Source organism: Cebus imitator, unplaced genomic scaffold, assembly GCF_001604975.1.
Source record: "Cebus imitator isolate Cc_AM_T3 unplaced genomic scaffold, Cebus_imitator-1.0 Scaffold147, whole genome shotgun sequence".
NCBI lineage: Eukaryota > Metazoa > Chordata > Mammalia > Primates > Cebidae > Cebus > Cebus imitator.
The window spans coordinates 2,588,167-2,601,240 of record NW_016107462.1 but is presented as its reverse complement, the minus strand read 5'-3'; the positions used below and the strand labels follow the sequence as shown (position 1 = coordinate 2,601,240).

At 41.8% G+C, this 13,074-nt stretch overlaps 1 protein-coding gene across 3 annotated transcripts in view; it reads left to right on the top strand.

Moving 5' to 3' along the window:
* Nucleotides 1-1,568: 1,568 nt before the first annotated feature.
* Nucleotides 1,569-13,074, top strand: part of TAFA4 (TAFA chemokine like family member 4) — a 205,219-nt gene continuing 193,713 nt past the window's right edge. The window contains exon 1 of one of the 3 annotated variants that reach the window (XM_037743562.1): nt 1,569-1,868. The gene's annotated coding sequence lies outside the window, so the exon portion shown is untranslated. The remainder of the gene's footprint in view (nt 1,869-13,074) is intronic. The other 2 variants (XM_037743561.1, XM_017542766.2) reach the window with 2 other exon arrangements.

The window sequence follows — 13,074 nt, the reverse complement described above, 5'->3', positions numbered from 1 at the left end:
AATGAATATAAACTTGTTCTTTTAAATGACTTGCTCCCTAATCTCTTCCAAGTCTTGGTTCAGATATTACCTTCTCAGATATTACCTACTAGACTAATTACTATTCTTAAAAACACCATCTCCCCAGTACTCATCTCCTTTTCTCTTACTTTTTTTTCCCTCTCTGTAACACTGACCACCTTCGACCAAACTCTGTAATTCACTTACTTGTCATGTTAATTGCCCATCTCTCCCTACTAGAAGGTAAGTTCCATGAACTCAGGAGCTTTTACTGCTGTGTTTCCTTCTGTATGTACCAGCACTTGTTACAGTGCCTGACACAGAGTAGGCCCTCAGTTTTATTGAGTGAATGAATGAATGAGTACTATTGAGAAAGAGCTCTGGAATCTCCTGGCGTGTTATTTCAGGTTTTGCTTGGATCTCCCCTTGACAGTCACAGAATTTCAATGCTACTCTTTCAAGAAAATCTCAAAGATCAAGCCCCTATCTCCAAAGCTTGAATTCTGTCTTAAATCAGTGACATCTTGATAACAAATTGCCTTTGAATGTAGAACCCCATTTTAATAATAAGAGAGTAAGAGATTGAAACTGTTTAACAAGTAAAATGTGCCATGGTATATGTAGTATGGGGAACAGAAGCAGAAGGCCTGCCATAGGTTAGTTCAAGGGGTAGATTCAGAGAAGGGCAACTATACTTTGGAGTGTAGCGGGAGCAGAATGGCACATAATTATAGGTCAATGCAGAGTAAAAGGTCCAGATGATAAGCCAAGCCAATGAGAGTGAACAGCGTAGTGGTACAGAGCAACACTTTCCAACTTTATGCATGTACCAGCCACTTGGGGATCTTGTTAAAATGAAGATTCTGCTTCTGGGTGGGGCCTGAAAATCTGCAGTTCTAAAGTGTTTTAAGGGGACGGCTCTACGGATCCATGCTTTGAAAACTAAAGAGCATGGATATAGTAATTACCTGCATAATCTTCAGTAGACGATTTAACTTCTCTGTGCTTCAGTTTTCTCATCTATAAAATGGAGATCAGATGAAGTAATCCCAGTAAAATGAATACCATTAAGTGTCACTGATGATCAGTTACTTTCACTTGCGGAAGAGTGGAGGGCATGGCTGGGGGTGGGGTGGGAGGAGGGAGTCAGAGAAGTCTTAGTTGTATTTTTATACATTTTAAAATAAGAAATGTATTCAGGTATTGACATGTGGACCGAGTTTTCTCCTCTCTCATACAACCACATTACACGCAAAGCCAGATTAGTTCATGAATGTGCTACAGCACAGGGTGGCTGGGAAATCCTGCTTTCAAACTGCTTTGGGTCCTGCGTGGGGAACGGTTTTGACTGGGAGCCGAACTCTGAATTCCTCTCCCTTATGCTGAGCTCAAAGCGACTCTCAGGTATTCAGGAAGAATACCTTTTGCTCATCACCTGCGGAGTGGTGGCCACAGCGAGGCGCTCGGGAGAGGCGCCAGGAGGCCGGCAGTGGGGGCGTGCCGGCAGAGCAGGGGTGCGGGGCGGGAGAGGGCCGGCCCACGTGGACCGCGGGGCCAGGCAGGGGCAGGAGCAGCCGACCGGCCCTGCCAATCAGCGCGGCCCGCGGCGGGCCCGGCCCCTCCTGGCCAGCGCGCTAGCTGGGCTTGGCTCTGCTCTGCTAGCAGCGCGCAGCCCTGGACGTGGCGCGCCGACTGCGCGCGCGGCTGCTGTCGAACGTCGGGAGTCCAGCATCAGCCGCCTCTTCGCAGTCACTGCTTCTTCCGCGGCACCTTCGGGCTTCTCTTGGGAGAGGCGTGGGAACTTTCCTTTTGGAGACGCTGCGGAGGTGATGGGCCGCTCCCGGCGGGGCCCGCGGGAAGGCGGCAAGGTGAGCGTCCTTGGGCTCCGGCGGGGCGATCGGTGCCTAGTTGCGGACGCGCGGGTCCGACCTGGCTGCCGGCTCTAGACCAGTAAGAAGGATTGGACTGGATAAGGAGGGGCGAGAGGATGGGGTGGGGGTGGATTTGGACCCTGTATTTAGGTGCTGTCTCGTGGGCTGGTACCGACTTAACTCTGCTTTGTGCGGCTCCGCTCGTCCCGGCTCTGTGGGGCGCTGGGACGGCTGCCTGTGCTGAGGTCGGCTTGCAACCCGAAGTTGGAAGCTGCGCTCCGAAGTACGGACGTGTGGCTGGAGAGGGGCAGCGGCCGCTTCCAGTTTTGGGGTTTGTGTCTGACAGTCAGAACCCCCGGGCGTGCTCTGCGGGTGCGGAGGAGGCCACTCGACTAATTGGTACGAGGAGGGGGTGGTGAACGCGGCTTGAGCTCTTTTCTGGACCAGCCAACCTTAGCGCTTCATCTCTTTAATCTGAGCTAGGATCCTTTTAAGAGCCAGCAGGTGGGAACAGGTCAGCGTTACCCACCCCCCGCCCCCCCACGAAGCTCCGGTTGCGAGGATCTTGCTGGAAGGGCTCCATGAACGCTCGGGACGCCTTTTTCAGCTGGGAGCGCAAAGCTTCCCGCCCAAATGGAGAACTGGAGCGGGTCTGGAAGTTGAGTCTCTTTCCGCGCGAGGCATCTAAGATTTGCCCACCAAAGGGGCATCTCTACCTTTCTTTGGCTCCTTTCCCCTCTTTGCCCTGTCAATCTGCTCCTAGAAGAGAGGGCATCTTTGACCCTAAGGAAGGAGCTCGGGGGAGAATTTGAACTGGAAAGCTTGATCTCCTACACCTGGGGAAGCTGCTCAAGCTAGATACAGGGCCGCTGGTGCGCTTTCTTCTTGAATCAGCATCATTGAACGTCTGGCGGCTCCACGGCGCCTTAGTCAAGCTATGAATCAGCTGCTAAGCAGTATGTATATGCACGGGTTCACGGACTCGCCGAGACCTAGCCTGGTGCCCATCCCCCCTCGCCGAGCTTCAGGGACCCCCTTTGGTGAAACGTGTTTATCCCTGAACTCTTTCCGCTTTTAACTTTTCGATGGTCTTCCCTCTGAGACAAGCAAGGTTGATGCGATGTGACAGGCGATCTCCCTGTGTGAGGATGGGTGAGTTCGAAGCCTTGGTGTGTTTCTTTCTCTAGTATCCTTGGCATAAAGCTTGTCCACCACAACCCGGAGCTGCCACCTGCAGACTCAGACACCCAAACTTGTACACACTGATGGCCTCGCTTTCTAATCACATACATCTTAGTTTGGCCCCCTCTAGAACACTCGCTAAGGAGGGAAGAGGTGGGGCAGTTTCTTTGTGTCTGAGTCCAGTTCAGGAAGGGCTTGGATTTTTTTTTAAGGCTAAAATAATTTAGGAACAGCCATTTTGCAATACAATTAGTGTTTCCAATCAATCACTGAGAACAAATGTATGACTTGAAGAATTCTTCAATAGCCCGCTGTGGGTTTTACAGTGAGAAGAATTTCTGCTAAGTTTATAGTCATATATCAGTGTGAAAGCCCAACACTTCCTTTACATTGGAAATACAGGCCTTAATCAGGTAGTGTGAAAGCAGTTTTCAGAATCATTATGACTAATGATGACTTATGTCCTCCTAAAATGACCGAGTGAGTTGGCATGGCTCATTTGTGCAAAAAGCTTTCTTCATATGTATGGACATTTCTTGATCAATATTCTCATAGCAGAAAGCCATATTTCAAGGTTTCCTTCTTAAGTTCTTCTGTCTCATTGTTCTGCTTTGCATGACTCTGCTTTCTTCCCTCAGTACCATCTTAACTGCCATTTGGCACTTCAAAATTTATGAAAGCCTTCAAGTCACAATTTGACTTGGCCAGTTTTCCCTGCTAAAGATAAGACAGTTGCCCTCTCCAGAAAAGCAGTGGCTGCCAATTGATCTATCTTTGAATGACTTTAATTGCATTGCTTGTTCCCTTAGCGCACACACAAAAATCCCTACAAATATCTCTGCTTGATTATTGGGTATTTTTCATTGAAGGCAAACTTTTTTATATCTCCAGTTCTAGAACGTTCTGGGTCACTTGAATTTCAATATTCATTTTCTGATCTTTTAAGATATGTATATTGTTTGATGGCCTAGTTCTATTTAGTAATTAAAGAAATAGAAACTCCTTTGCTACCTGCTGCCACCTCCTTTTCAGTGGCAGGTAGCCTTTTCCTAGTAGCTGCTTTTATCTGCACCGCTCATTTATTGTTACACTTAATATAATACTTTGCTATGTAAATGGTGTGTTGATGCATATGATATTAAAACTGCATTCACTGGGGATTAACCCTTGGATATGACATCATCACCAGCCAATCCTTGATCTGATTTGAACATGCATTGACAAAAGTCACATTATCATATGGAGCAAGGGATTCTATATTGCCTGTGTGAATGAGGAGGGAAGGAAGGAAGTCTTTTTGGCACTTTCTAACCCTCAATTAGCTGCCCAGTTGGAGAGTTTTGGGTATTTCTATACTAAGAGGCTTAGCTTAATAATAAAATTCTCAGATTGTAGTTTTATAGATCTCTTTAAAATTTGCATAAGTAGATTTCCCCCCTTATGCTTTCTTCCTCTTTGGGAGTTTTTCCACCCTGTATTCTGGCCCTGATTCTTTACAAATATGTAAAGACATCATAGTAAATGGACTAATCTTTTGCTTTTTTTTTTTTGTCCTAGAGATAGCCCTGTAGGTGATGGGCTAATTTGAGTACGTGTGTTCGTTTCACCAGGTGTTGGCTGTACATCAGCCAGGATTAGCAAGATGACTTTAAGTCCCAAAGCCAATCAATCATAAATGATTGGGAGACCATAGAGTGTATTTATCCTAATTTGTCAAGATTCACGATCAAGGGTGGGGGACTGAGGCAACAGGAAACAAGATTCAGGATTGAGGCAATAGGAGACAAAGATGTCCACAAAGGGATTGGTGGAATGATCTTGGCCACACTGATCACTTCATAATTATTTGTTTTGAAAATGTTATTTTAAAAAGCCACGTCAGAACCTAGACAGCCCTGACTTAGAGACTTAAGCTGTGGCATGGCAGCCCTGACTTAGAGCCTTTAGCTGTAGTGTGGCATTGTACTTCGTAATGCCTCACTCAGTTTGTGATCTCCTGTAACACAACTCTCATAAGATAAAATTGACCTTGACTTCCTATTTGATATCTGCTGAAAAAATAAGAGAAATTCTTCCTGTTTTACAGTCATTATTCAAGTTCAATTCATTTTCCTCCAGTCAGTCAAAAGGGCTCTCTAAAAAACAAACCATAAACTTAATTGTGCAATCTGATTTAAGGAAATGCTCAAAGAATTTTAAATCTAGAAATTACCTTCAATTTCAGCTTTCTAGAAGATCAGGGGTAGCAGGTGTTGTCATACCTTGGATCTAGTATGTTATTAAAAAAACCTGGGATTAGAATCTGTGAGTCCTCATTCCTAGCCCAGTGCCCTTTCTGATGAAGACAGGGAGAGAATGATTCCTGTGATGTGGTGGACCCCTCCCCTTGGCTGTCTCTGCAGAGGAGGGACACATGGGCCTCTCACACCATCAGTTTGCTAGACTACCGTGCTAGTTGAGCCCAGCTCAAGGACTGAACAGCTGTATGCACCAGCGAGCTTGGGTTAGTTCCTAGTGCTGCCACGGTATCCGGAGTTATAAAGAAAAGGTTTAAAGGGAAGCTGGTAATGGGAGAGGATTGGGTAGGATGACTCAGTTTGAACCTAACTGAACACATGGAATGACATGGATGTTAAAATGATGGTCAGGAAGTTTAAGGTAATGATTTATGGTTTACTTGTGAAAGAACTCAGAATATTAATCTATTAAGTGACAGGCTGCCCCTTCACACTTAGTGCCTTTTAGTTGCTATAAAAGCCAATCCTAGCCGATAATTTGGAATAATATTATTTTCTGGCATTGTTGTGAATAATGGCAATGGTACCCTACATTTATTGAACACTTAGTATGTACCAGCTGTAGAGTCTTGATGTTACGGAAGCTTTCTGATTACTAGATGGCTTTCTCTACATGGATGAACTACTGATTTTCAGAATTATGAATCTAAAGCAACATTGAATCTTTTTTAGTTGTTTTTAATTTAAAGCTGTCAGGATCTTACAGTAGCAAATCATTAACATGAACATAAATGATTTTAATTCAGAAGTATGGTAGCATCAAATATTAGGGAGTTGTTAATGACAAATAAGACACTATTTAGAAAGGTAATAAAGACATGGGTAATTTGTTTCCTTTTATGAGATTGTGGTATTGTTAGTCCAGAAGGGTAAAATATCCTTATTGGAAAAATATGAAGATATCCTTGTATTTGTTTCTTTTTTTTGAGATGGGGTCTCGGTCTGTTACCCAGGCTGGAGTGCAGTGCTATGATCATAGCTCACTGCAAACTTGACCTCCTGGGCTAAAACAATCCTTCTGCCTCAGCCTCCTGAGTAGCTAAAACTACAGGGTGTGCCACCATGCCCAGCTAATTATTTATTTTTTGTAGAGACAGAGTCTCAGCAATTTCCCCAGGCTGGTATTGAACTCCTGGGCTCCAGCAACCCTCCTGCCTCAGCCTTTCAAAGTGTTGACATTACAGGCATGAGCCTCTGTGCCTGGCTATCCTTGTATTTCTTATGAAGTAAAGAGAAAACACTAAGGTTTTTTGTTGTTGTTTATTTGTTTTTAATATGGCAGTACACACAAACTACTCTGTTGGCTTTGCTAGTGCCAAAAGTTCATTTTAAACTAGAAAGTAATAGAACATTCTACAGTATTTCAGTTACCTTAACAAAAGGTAGAACTGCCAAAAGCTAGACTTATTCTTTTTTTAATGACCACCGTGTCTGCTTGGATTCTTTTAGTTTCACATATGTGCCATGTGTTCTAAAGTTTTCTCTGAAAATTAATAGTTTTATTTTTTGATTTTCTTCATTTCCAGTTCGTCTTTTTCTTTAATAAGTTATGAAAATATTGATGGGTCTGCAGTATACCATAGTTACTAAACTGGGAATCATTGCGCCCAAAACCACAGACTTTAAATACAGCTTCTAAAAATTAAAGCTTTTCAGCAAAGAAGAAATGTAAAGACCAAGAATTGCAGGGGAAACTTAAAATTGCTCCAAAGTGGGGGCAGTTTTGCTCCCCAGAGGAGTTTTGGCAATGTTTGGAGACATTTTTTTGGTTGTTACAATTTGGGGCAGGATGGGGTGGGACAGCAGTCTCTCATGGGTTGAGGCCAGGAATACTGGCTAAGCATCCTGTGATGCACAGGGCAGCCCCCACATCAAAGACTTATTTATTTGAGATAGAGCAAAACGCTATCACTCAGGCTGGAGTGCAATGGCCCAATCCCGGCTCACTGCAACCTCCGCCTTCCAGGTTCAAGCCATTCTCCCACCTGACTCCCCTGTAGCTTGGATAGCAGGCACCTGCCATCATGCCTGGCTAATTTTTGTATTTTTGTAGAGACAGGGTTTTACCATGTTGGCCACTCTGGTCTTGAACTTCTGACCTCAGGTGATCTGCCCATTTCAGCCTCCCAAAGTTCTGGGATTATAGGAGTAAGCCACCGCGACTGGCTGCAAAGAATTATTTGATTCAAAATATCACAAATGCTGTGGTTGAAAAACCCTGTTCTAATACTTTTTAGGTCCAGAGTAGAGAAAAATGGAGACAGTATCCAATGTCCCCAGCTCTTTATTTCTGTCAGGGAACCCAAGTATCTTGACGCATAGGCTATGATTCTTTTCATCACCCTAGGCTTCTGTCTTGAAAATTTCTTTTCTTAATTTATGAAAATGATACATACCTGGGGTAGAAAAATTCAGACATTGCAGAAAAATATAAAAAGAAAAGTAAAAAAAAAAACCTACCCAATTTTGCCACCTAGAGAGAGTTCCTTTTTATACTTTGGTAAACCTGTTTCCAAGTCTCTCCTTTTTTAATCCACATATGTTTAGACCTGATAATTTTATATATATATATATATATATATATATATATATATATATATACACACACATATATATATTTTTCGAGACAGAGTCTCTGTCACCCAGGCTGGAGTGCAGTGGTGCAGTCTCAGCTCACTGCAACCTCCCTCTCTTGGGTTCAAGAGACTCTCCTGCCTCAGCTTCCTGAGTAGCTGGGAGTAGAGGTGTGCACCACTACACCTGGCTAATTTTTGTATATTTAGTAGAGATGGGGTTTCCCCATGTTGGACAGGCTGGTTTTGAACTCCTGACCTCAAGTGTTCCACCTACCTCTGCCTCCCAAAGTATTAGGATTACAGGCGTGAGCCACCGCACCTGGCCTAGACCTGACAATTTTGGATAAGGGGGATGATACATTATATGATCTGTGTCCTGCTTTGTTTACTCAGCAAAGGCCCATTAGAGGGCTTTTGGTGAAACCCTGGCTAAGGAAGGAGGCCATCATCCCTTGCCTGTAGAGACCGCCTATGTTGTGGTCATCATTTTACATGAGACCAAATGTGCTCTGGATCTATTCCAAGAAAGTTGACAAATCAGTGAAGAGAGCTATATGTCATTCTTTTTAATGGCTGTATGTTATTCTACCTAAAAATTTATCTTAATATGAGTCATAAAACATCCAAAAGTTAAAAGAGACTTTGAGTTTTTTTGTAATGCATCCTACTTACCATTCATCAAGTTTCATATGTCAATATTAGAATAAGTCCTTCAATTCTACTTTTTAATATGGTGTCTAGTTTAAGATTTTAAGTAGTTTGAAAGCCATAAATATTTTGTACAGTGGGATGTTTAATTAAGGCTACCCAGAGAAAAAATTACTGGGATGAATTCTTCTTTGTATGTATTGTTGGGGCAACAAATTACTGGAATAGTATCTTCGTTACTATTTAAATCATTTGGCAGCTCTTCCAGTGGAGCCAGATTGTAATGTAAACATCTGTTACCTTTTCTCTGCCTTCAGAACTGATTATGCAACTCGGCTTCACATCAGAGATGCAGCTTTCTTCATCTATGTTTTTGAATTAATTCCTTCTCAACACGCACACACATGCACACACACAGATATCCATGGACACAAATCAGAAGAGCCATAAAATTGGTTACCATGGGCTCAGTCCTCCCAGGATAAAAAACTCACATCTTCTTTGCACCCTGTTCTGCTCTTTGCAGACTCTAGGTCTGCTTAGAGGCATGGGAACTCCATTAAGCAAGCTGGAGGATGGCTGTGAGTCGGCCCCTTGGTACCGATTTCATTCTCCTTGTGTGTGGAATTTCCCCCACCTCAAAGCTTAGGTGCTGACATGCAGCTGAGGAGATTTAGAAACCTCATTGGTTAACATTTAAACACCCCCATTAAGGTCAAGGAGTACCTACCAATGGGGGTGAGAGAGGCAATGGGGAGCGGGTAAGGAGATGTTTAAATGGAATTGAACCTTACTTAGCAAGTGTCTTTCATGAGAGCTTTCTCTAGATGCTAGCCATTTTTACATTAGAGAATGTTTGTTACATATTTGCCTTGTTGAGCTTTCAAAAAATTATAACAATAGTTATCATTGTTGAGTAAGGATGCTGCCGGATACTATACTAAGCATTTTGTTTTTTAGTGTTGGTAAAAAATAACATAAAATTTATCAGTTTAACCATTTTTAAGTGTGTATTTCAGTTGCATTAAGTACATTCCGATTGTTAAGCTACCATCACTCATTCCATCCACAGAACCCTTTTCATGGTGCAAAGCTGAACTCTGTACCCATAAAACATTTAATTTCCCGTTTCCCCCTTCTAGTTCCTGACAACCACGTTTCTTCTTCCTGTCCCCCTGAATTTCATTCTTCTAGGTACCTCATGTAAATGGAGACATACATAATTTGTTCTTTAGTGTTTGTCTTATCTCACTTAGCATTACGTCTTCAAGGTTCATCCATGTTGTAGCATGTGTCAGAATTTCCTTTAAGGCTGAATAATCCATTGCATGTGTATCTCACACTTTATTTTTTATTCGTCCGTCAATGGACATTTGTTTTTTTTCCCGCCTTTTGGCTATTGTAAATCAAGCTGCTATGAACATTGGTATACAAACATCTTTTTAAGATGCTTTTAGTTCTGCCTTTAGTTCTTTTGAGGCTATACCAGAAGTGGAGGTGCTGGATTGGATAGATGATAATTCTGTGTTTAATTTTTTTGAGGAACCACCATACTGCTTTTCCATAGTGGCTGTGCCATTTTATTGTACTAAGCATAGTTTTGTGCTGATTTAATCCGTCCCAAAGTCCTACAAGGTAGACATAATCATCATCTCCCTTCTGTGTCTTCATGAGGAAAATGAAGCATGCAGGGTGGAAGCCAGACTGGTAGTTTGTGGCAGAGATGCAATTTGAACCCAAGCAGTGTGGTCCAGAGACAAAACTCTTAGTAGATTATTCATTCTTTGAACTCAAGAAAGGTTGGCCAAACTCCTCATGCATATGGGCCAGGCATGGTTGGGGAGAAGATGTAAATAACAAATGTGTTTACCCTAAGGAGAAGCTCTAACAGTCCTCATCCTGCCACACAAAGGAATTTGATTGAGGTTTGGAGTTCCTGTGGGTCAGATGCTTATCGTGAAATTGGTATTTTATCAAAATAAAAACAGGCAATAAATACACACTGTGGCTATCTAGGCTGTTAATATTAGTGCTGCCTCAAATCCTTTGGCAATTAATAATCATGCAGCCCATGGTTTTTTTAAATGCCATGACAATTTTTGCTTCTCACTGGGGTGGGGAGGGAATGGTGGGTTGAGACAATATGAGGAAACAATCAAGATTAAGATAAGCCTTAGGTAGGATCTGACTGATGATTGCGTTTTTGCTTTACAGAGACAGTAGGCAGAGGACATGGGCATCCTTCCCACCCAAAACACAGCTTGATGGAGTTATTGCAAAGGAAGGCACGTTTAGTCACTTTACAGAATTAACAACTGATCAGTTTTGTGGTGTCTTAGTCCTTTCTAAGCACTCCATGTTTATTCATTATTGTGATTACACAGTGGAAGCAGCTCTGCTTGATGTGATGAGCAATAGCAAGATGTGAAGACATTTAAATACACTTGAAATTAAAGTTTGCACAAATAGGTGTTTGACAGGGTGTTCTAATTTGATTCTAAAGACCCAGAAATAAGCCTGGGGTGGGGGAGGGCTGGGACTCCTGGAATCCTGAGTCAGATGTGTGTAGTTCATCTGCCAGATTTCTTTGTTATTTTAAAGGAAAATGGCAATGTTTAGAACCATGTTCCTCATGGGTGAGTCGGGGGAGAAGGCAGTGCCAGTAAGCTCTGCCATTGATACTGTCCTAGCAAGTTAGTTAACCCTTTTACAATGGAGCATCAAGCGCTGGCGTTCTCAGTAGTAGGGGAAAAGTCACAAGCCAGTTTGTTCTGATGTACAAATGCACAAAATATATTAATCATCCTATGAAATATTAGGAAAGGAAAAAATTCCTGAAGTCTGAAAGTTAAGGTCATCCTGAGAAAAAGGACTGGCAGGATTCCTAGAAAACTGTTTCTTCAAGACATTTTGATTCCAAATGTACTCTTTTCACATTTACAAAAGACTCAGGATCCCAAGTTTACACTCAGATTCTGGTTTGATGTGCAAATATTTCTGAACCATAGCATAAATAGACATGAACTTACAAGCAATTGACTATATCCATATGTAAGTTTCATGATCCTCATTTACTTAGAAGCAAGGAAACAAGGGAGATGGATATAGGATTTATGCCGATTGCATTTTTTTTTTGTCCTCTGTAAATTCTGAATTTTGTTGGATTTTAAAAATTGATTTTAAATAATCATCTTGTTTGCTATACTAGTCCCCAAATTAAAGTATTCTTGACATTCCTAGTATTACTATTTGTACCAATGGAAGGCTTGTTAAAACAGATTCCCTGGCTTCACCTCTAGAGTTTCTGAATCAATAAGTCTGGGATGGGGCCTGTGAATTTGTATTTCCAACAGGCTCCCATGGGGTACTGATGCTTCCAAACTTTGGGCTACACTTTGTATAACACTGTCTTAGATAATACATTTTTCAGAGTTTAAAATTTTTAATAGATTTTTATTAAAATAACGTTGTTTTGATTAGGTTGGGAGTTTCTCATTTTGTAATATGCTGGTAAGCTTGTCTAAATAGTATGATTCAGAAGATTGATTTAAATTACTGAACCAAAAGTACAAATTAAATGTTAGTTGGATGAGTGTTGTGTCTGAGAAACTGATTTTGATAATATCTTGAAGTTTCTATTAGAGCATAAGATGTGTTTTCTGTAGATGAGAATTTTTAAAGTAGGAATTACATAGTTGTTTAAATGAATGCTGAGGCAGGTTTGCTGTATGTAGCATGTAACCAACCTATTGCTAACTTCCGTCATCTGATTGATATCTACATTGTACCAGGGAAAAACATGGCTTCTGTTTCCGTGTACATTTGAGTCTGATTTAAATTGTAATCCTATCAGCAGGTAACATACAGGAATTTAGTTTTTGTTCCTGTATAGTTAAGACTCAGCAGATGTTAAAAGCTGATGTGGATTTAAGATTTCATCCGTTCTGGGAATAATTGAAGATTTAGTCAGGAACAGAAGATGGAGTTGTAGACAGAGTTATAGGACTTGAGAGGGTATGGAAAGTTTTTGCACAGATGCCTGGCTTATTGCTTTCTCCTGCCACTTGGAGGAATAAATTATCTTCTGTGTTTGCTTAAATGAAAAGCTTTCAGTGGATTTTACTTTGTCTTACACTGTCTAAAAAAATTAAAAGTTTACAAACTGAAGTATTTTTTGAATACGAAAACACATGTAGAGAGCTTGCCTTTTTTTCTTCACTCATTTAAACAAATTGGAAGTTTGTGAGATATTTTGGAGATAACCTGAGTTATAGAAATGTGTGGGTGTTAGAAGGTTAGAATTGGCAACCAACAAGTAGAGCGGATGGACTGGGTCAGAGTCATTTAACCTCCTCCGTCTCCAGAGCTGTGTTTTAATTACATAGCTGGTTTGTGAAATTGTGATCCCCTCTTGTGGGCAGTGGGGTGTTGCGTGTGACTAGGTTTGTACTAACATTTCCTTAGGACCCATCAGTCACTGCTGTCTCCTCAGCAGGTTTT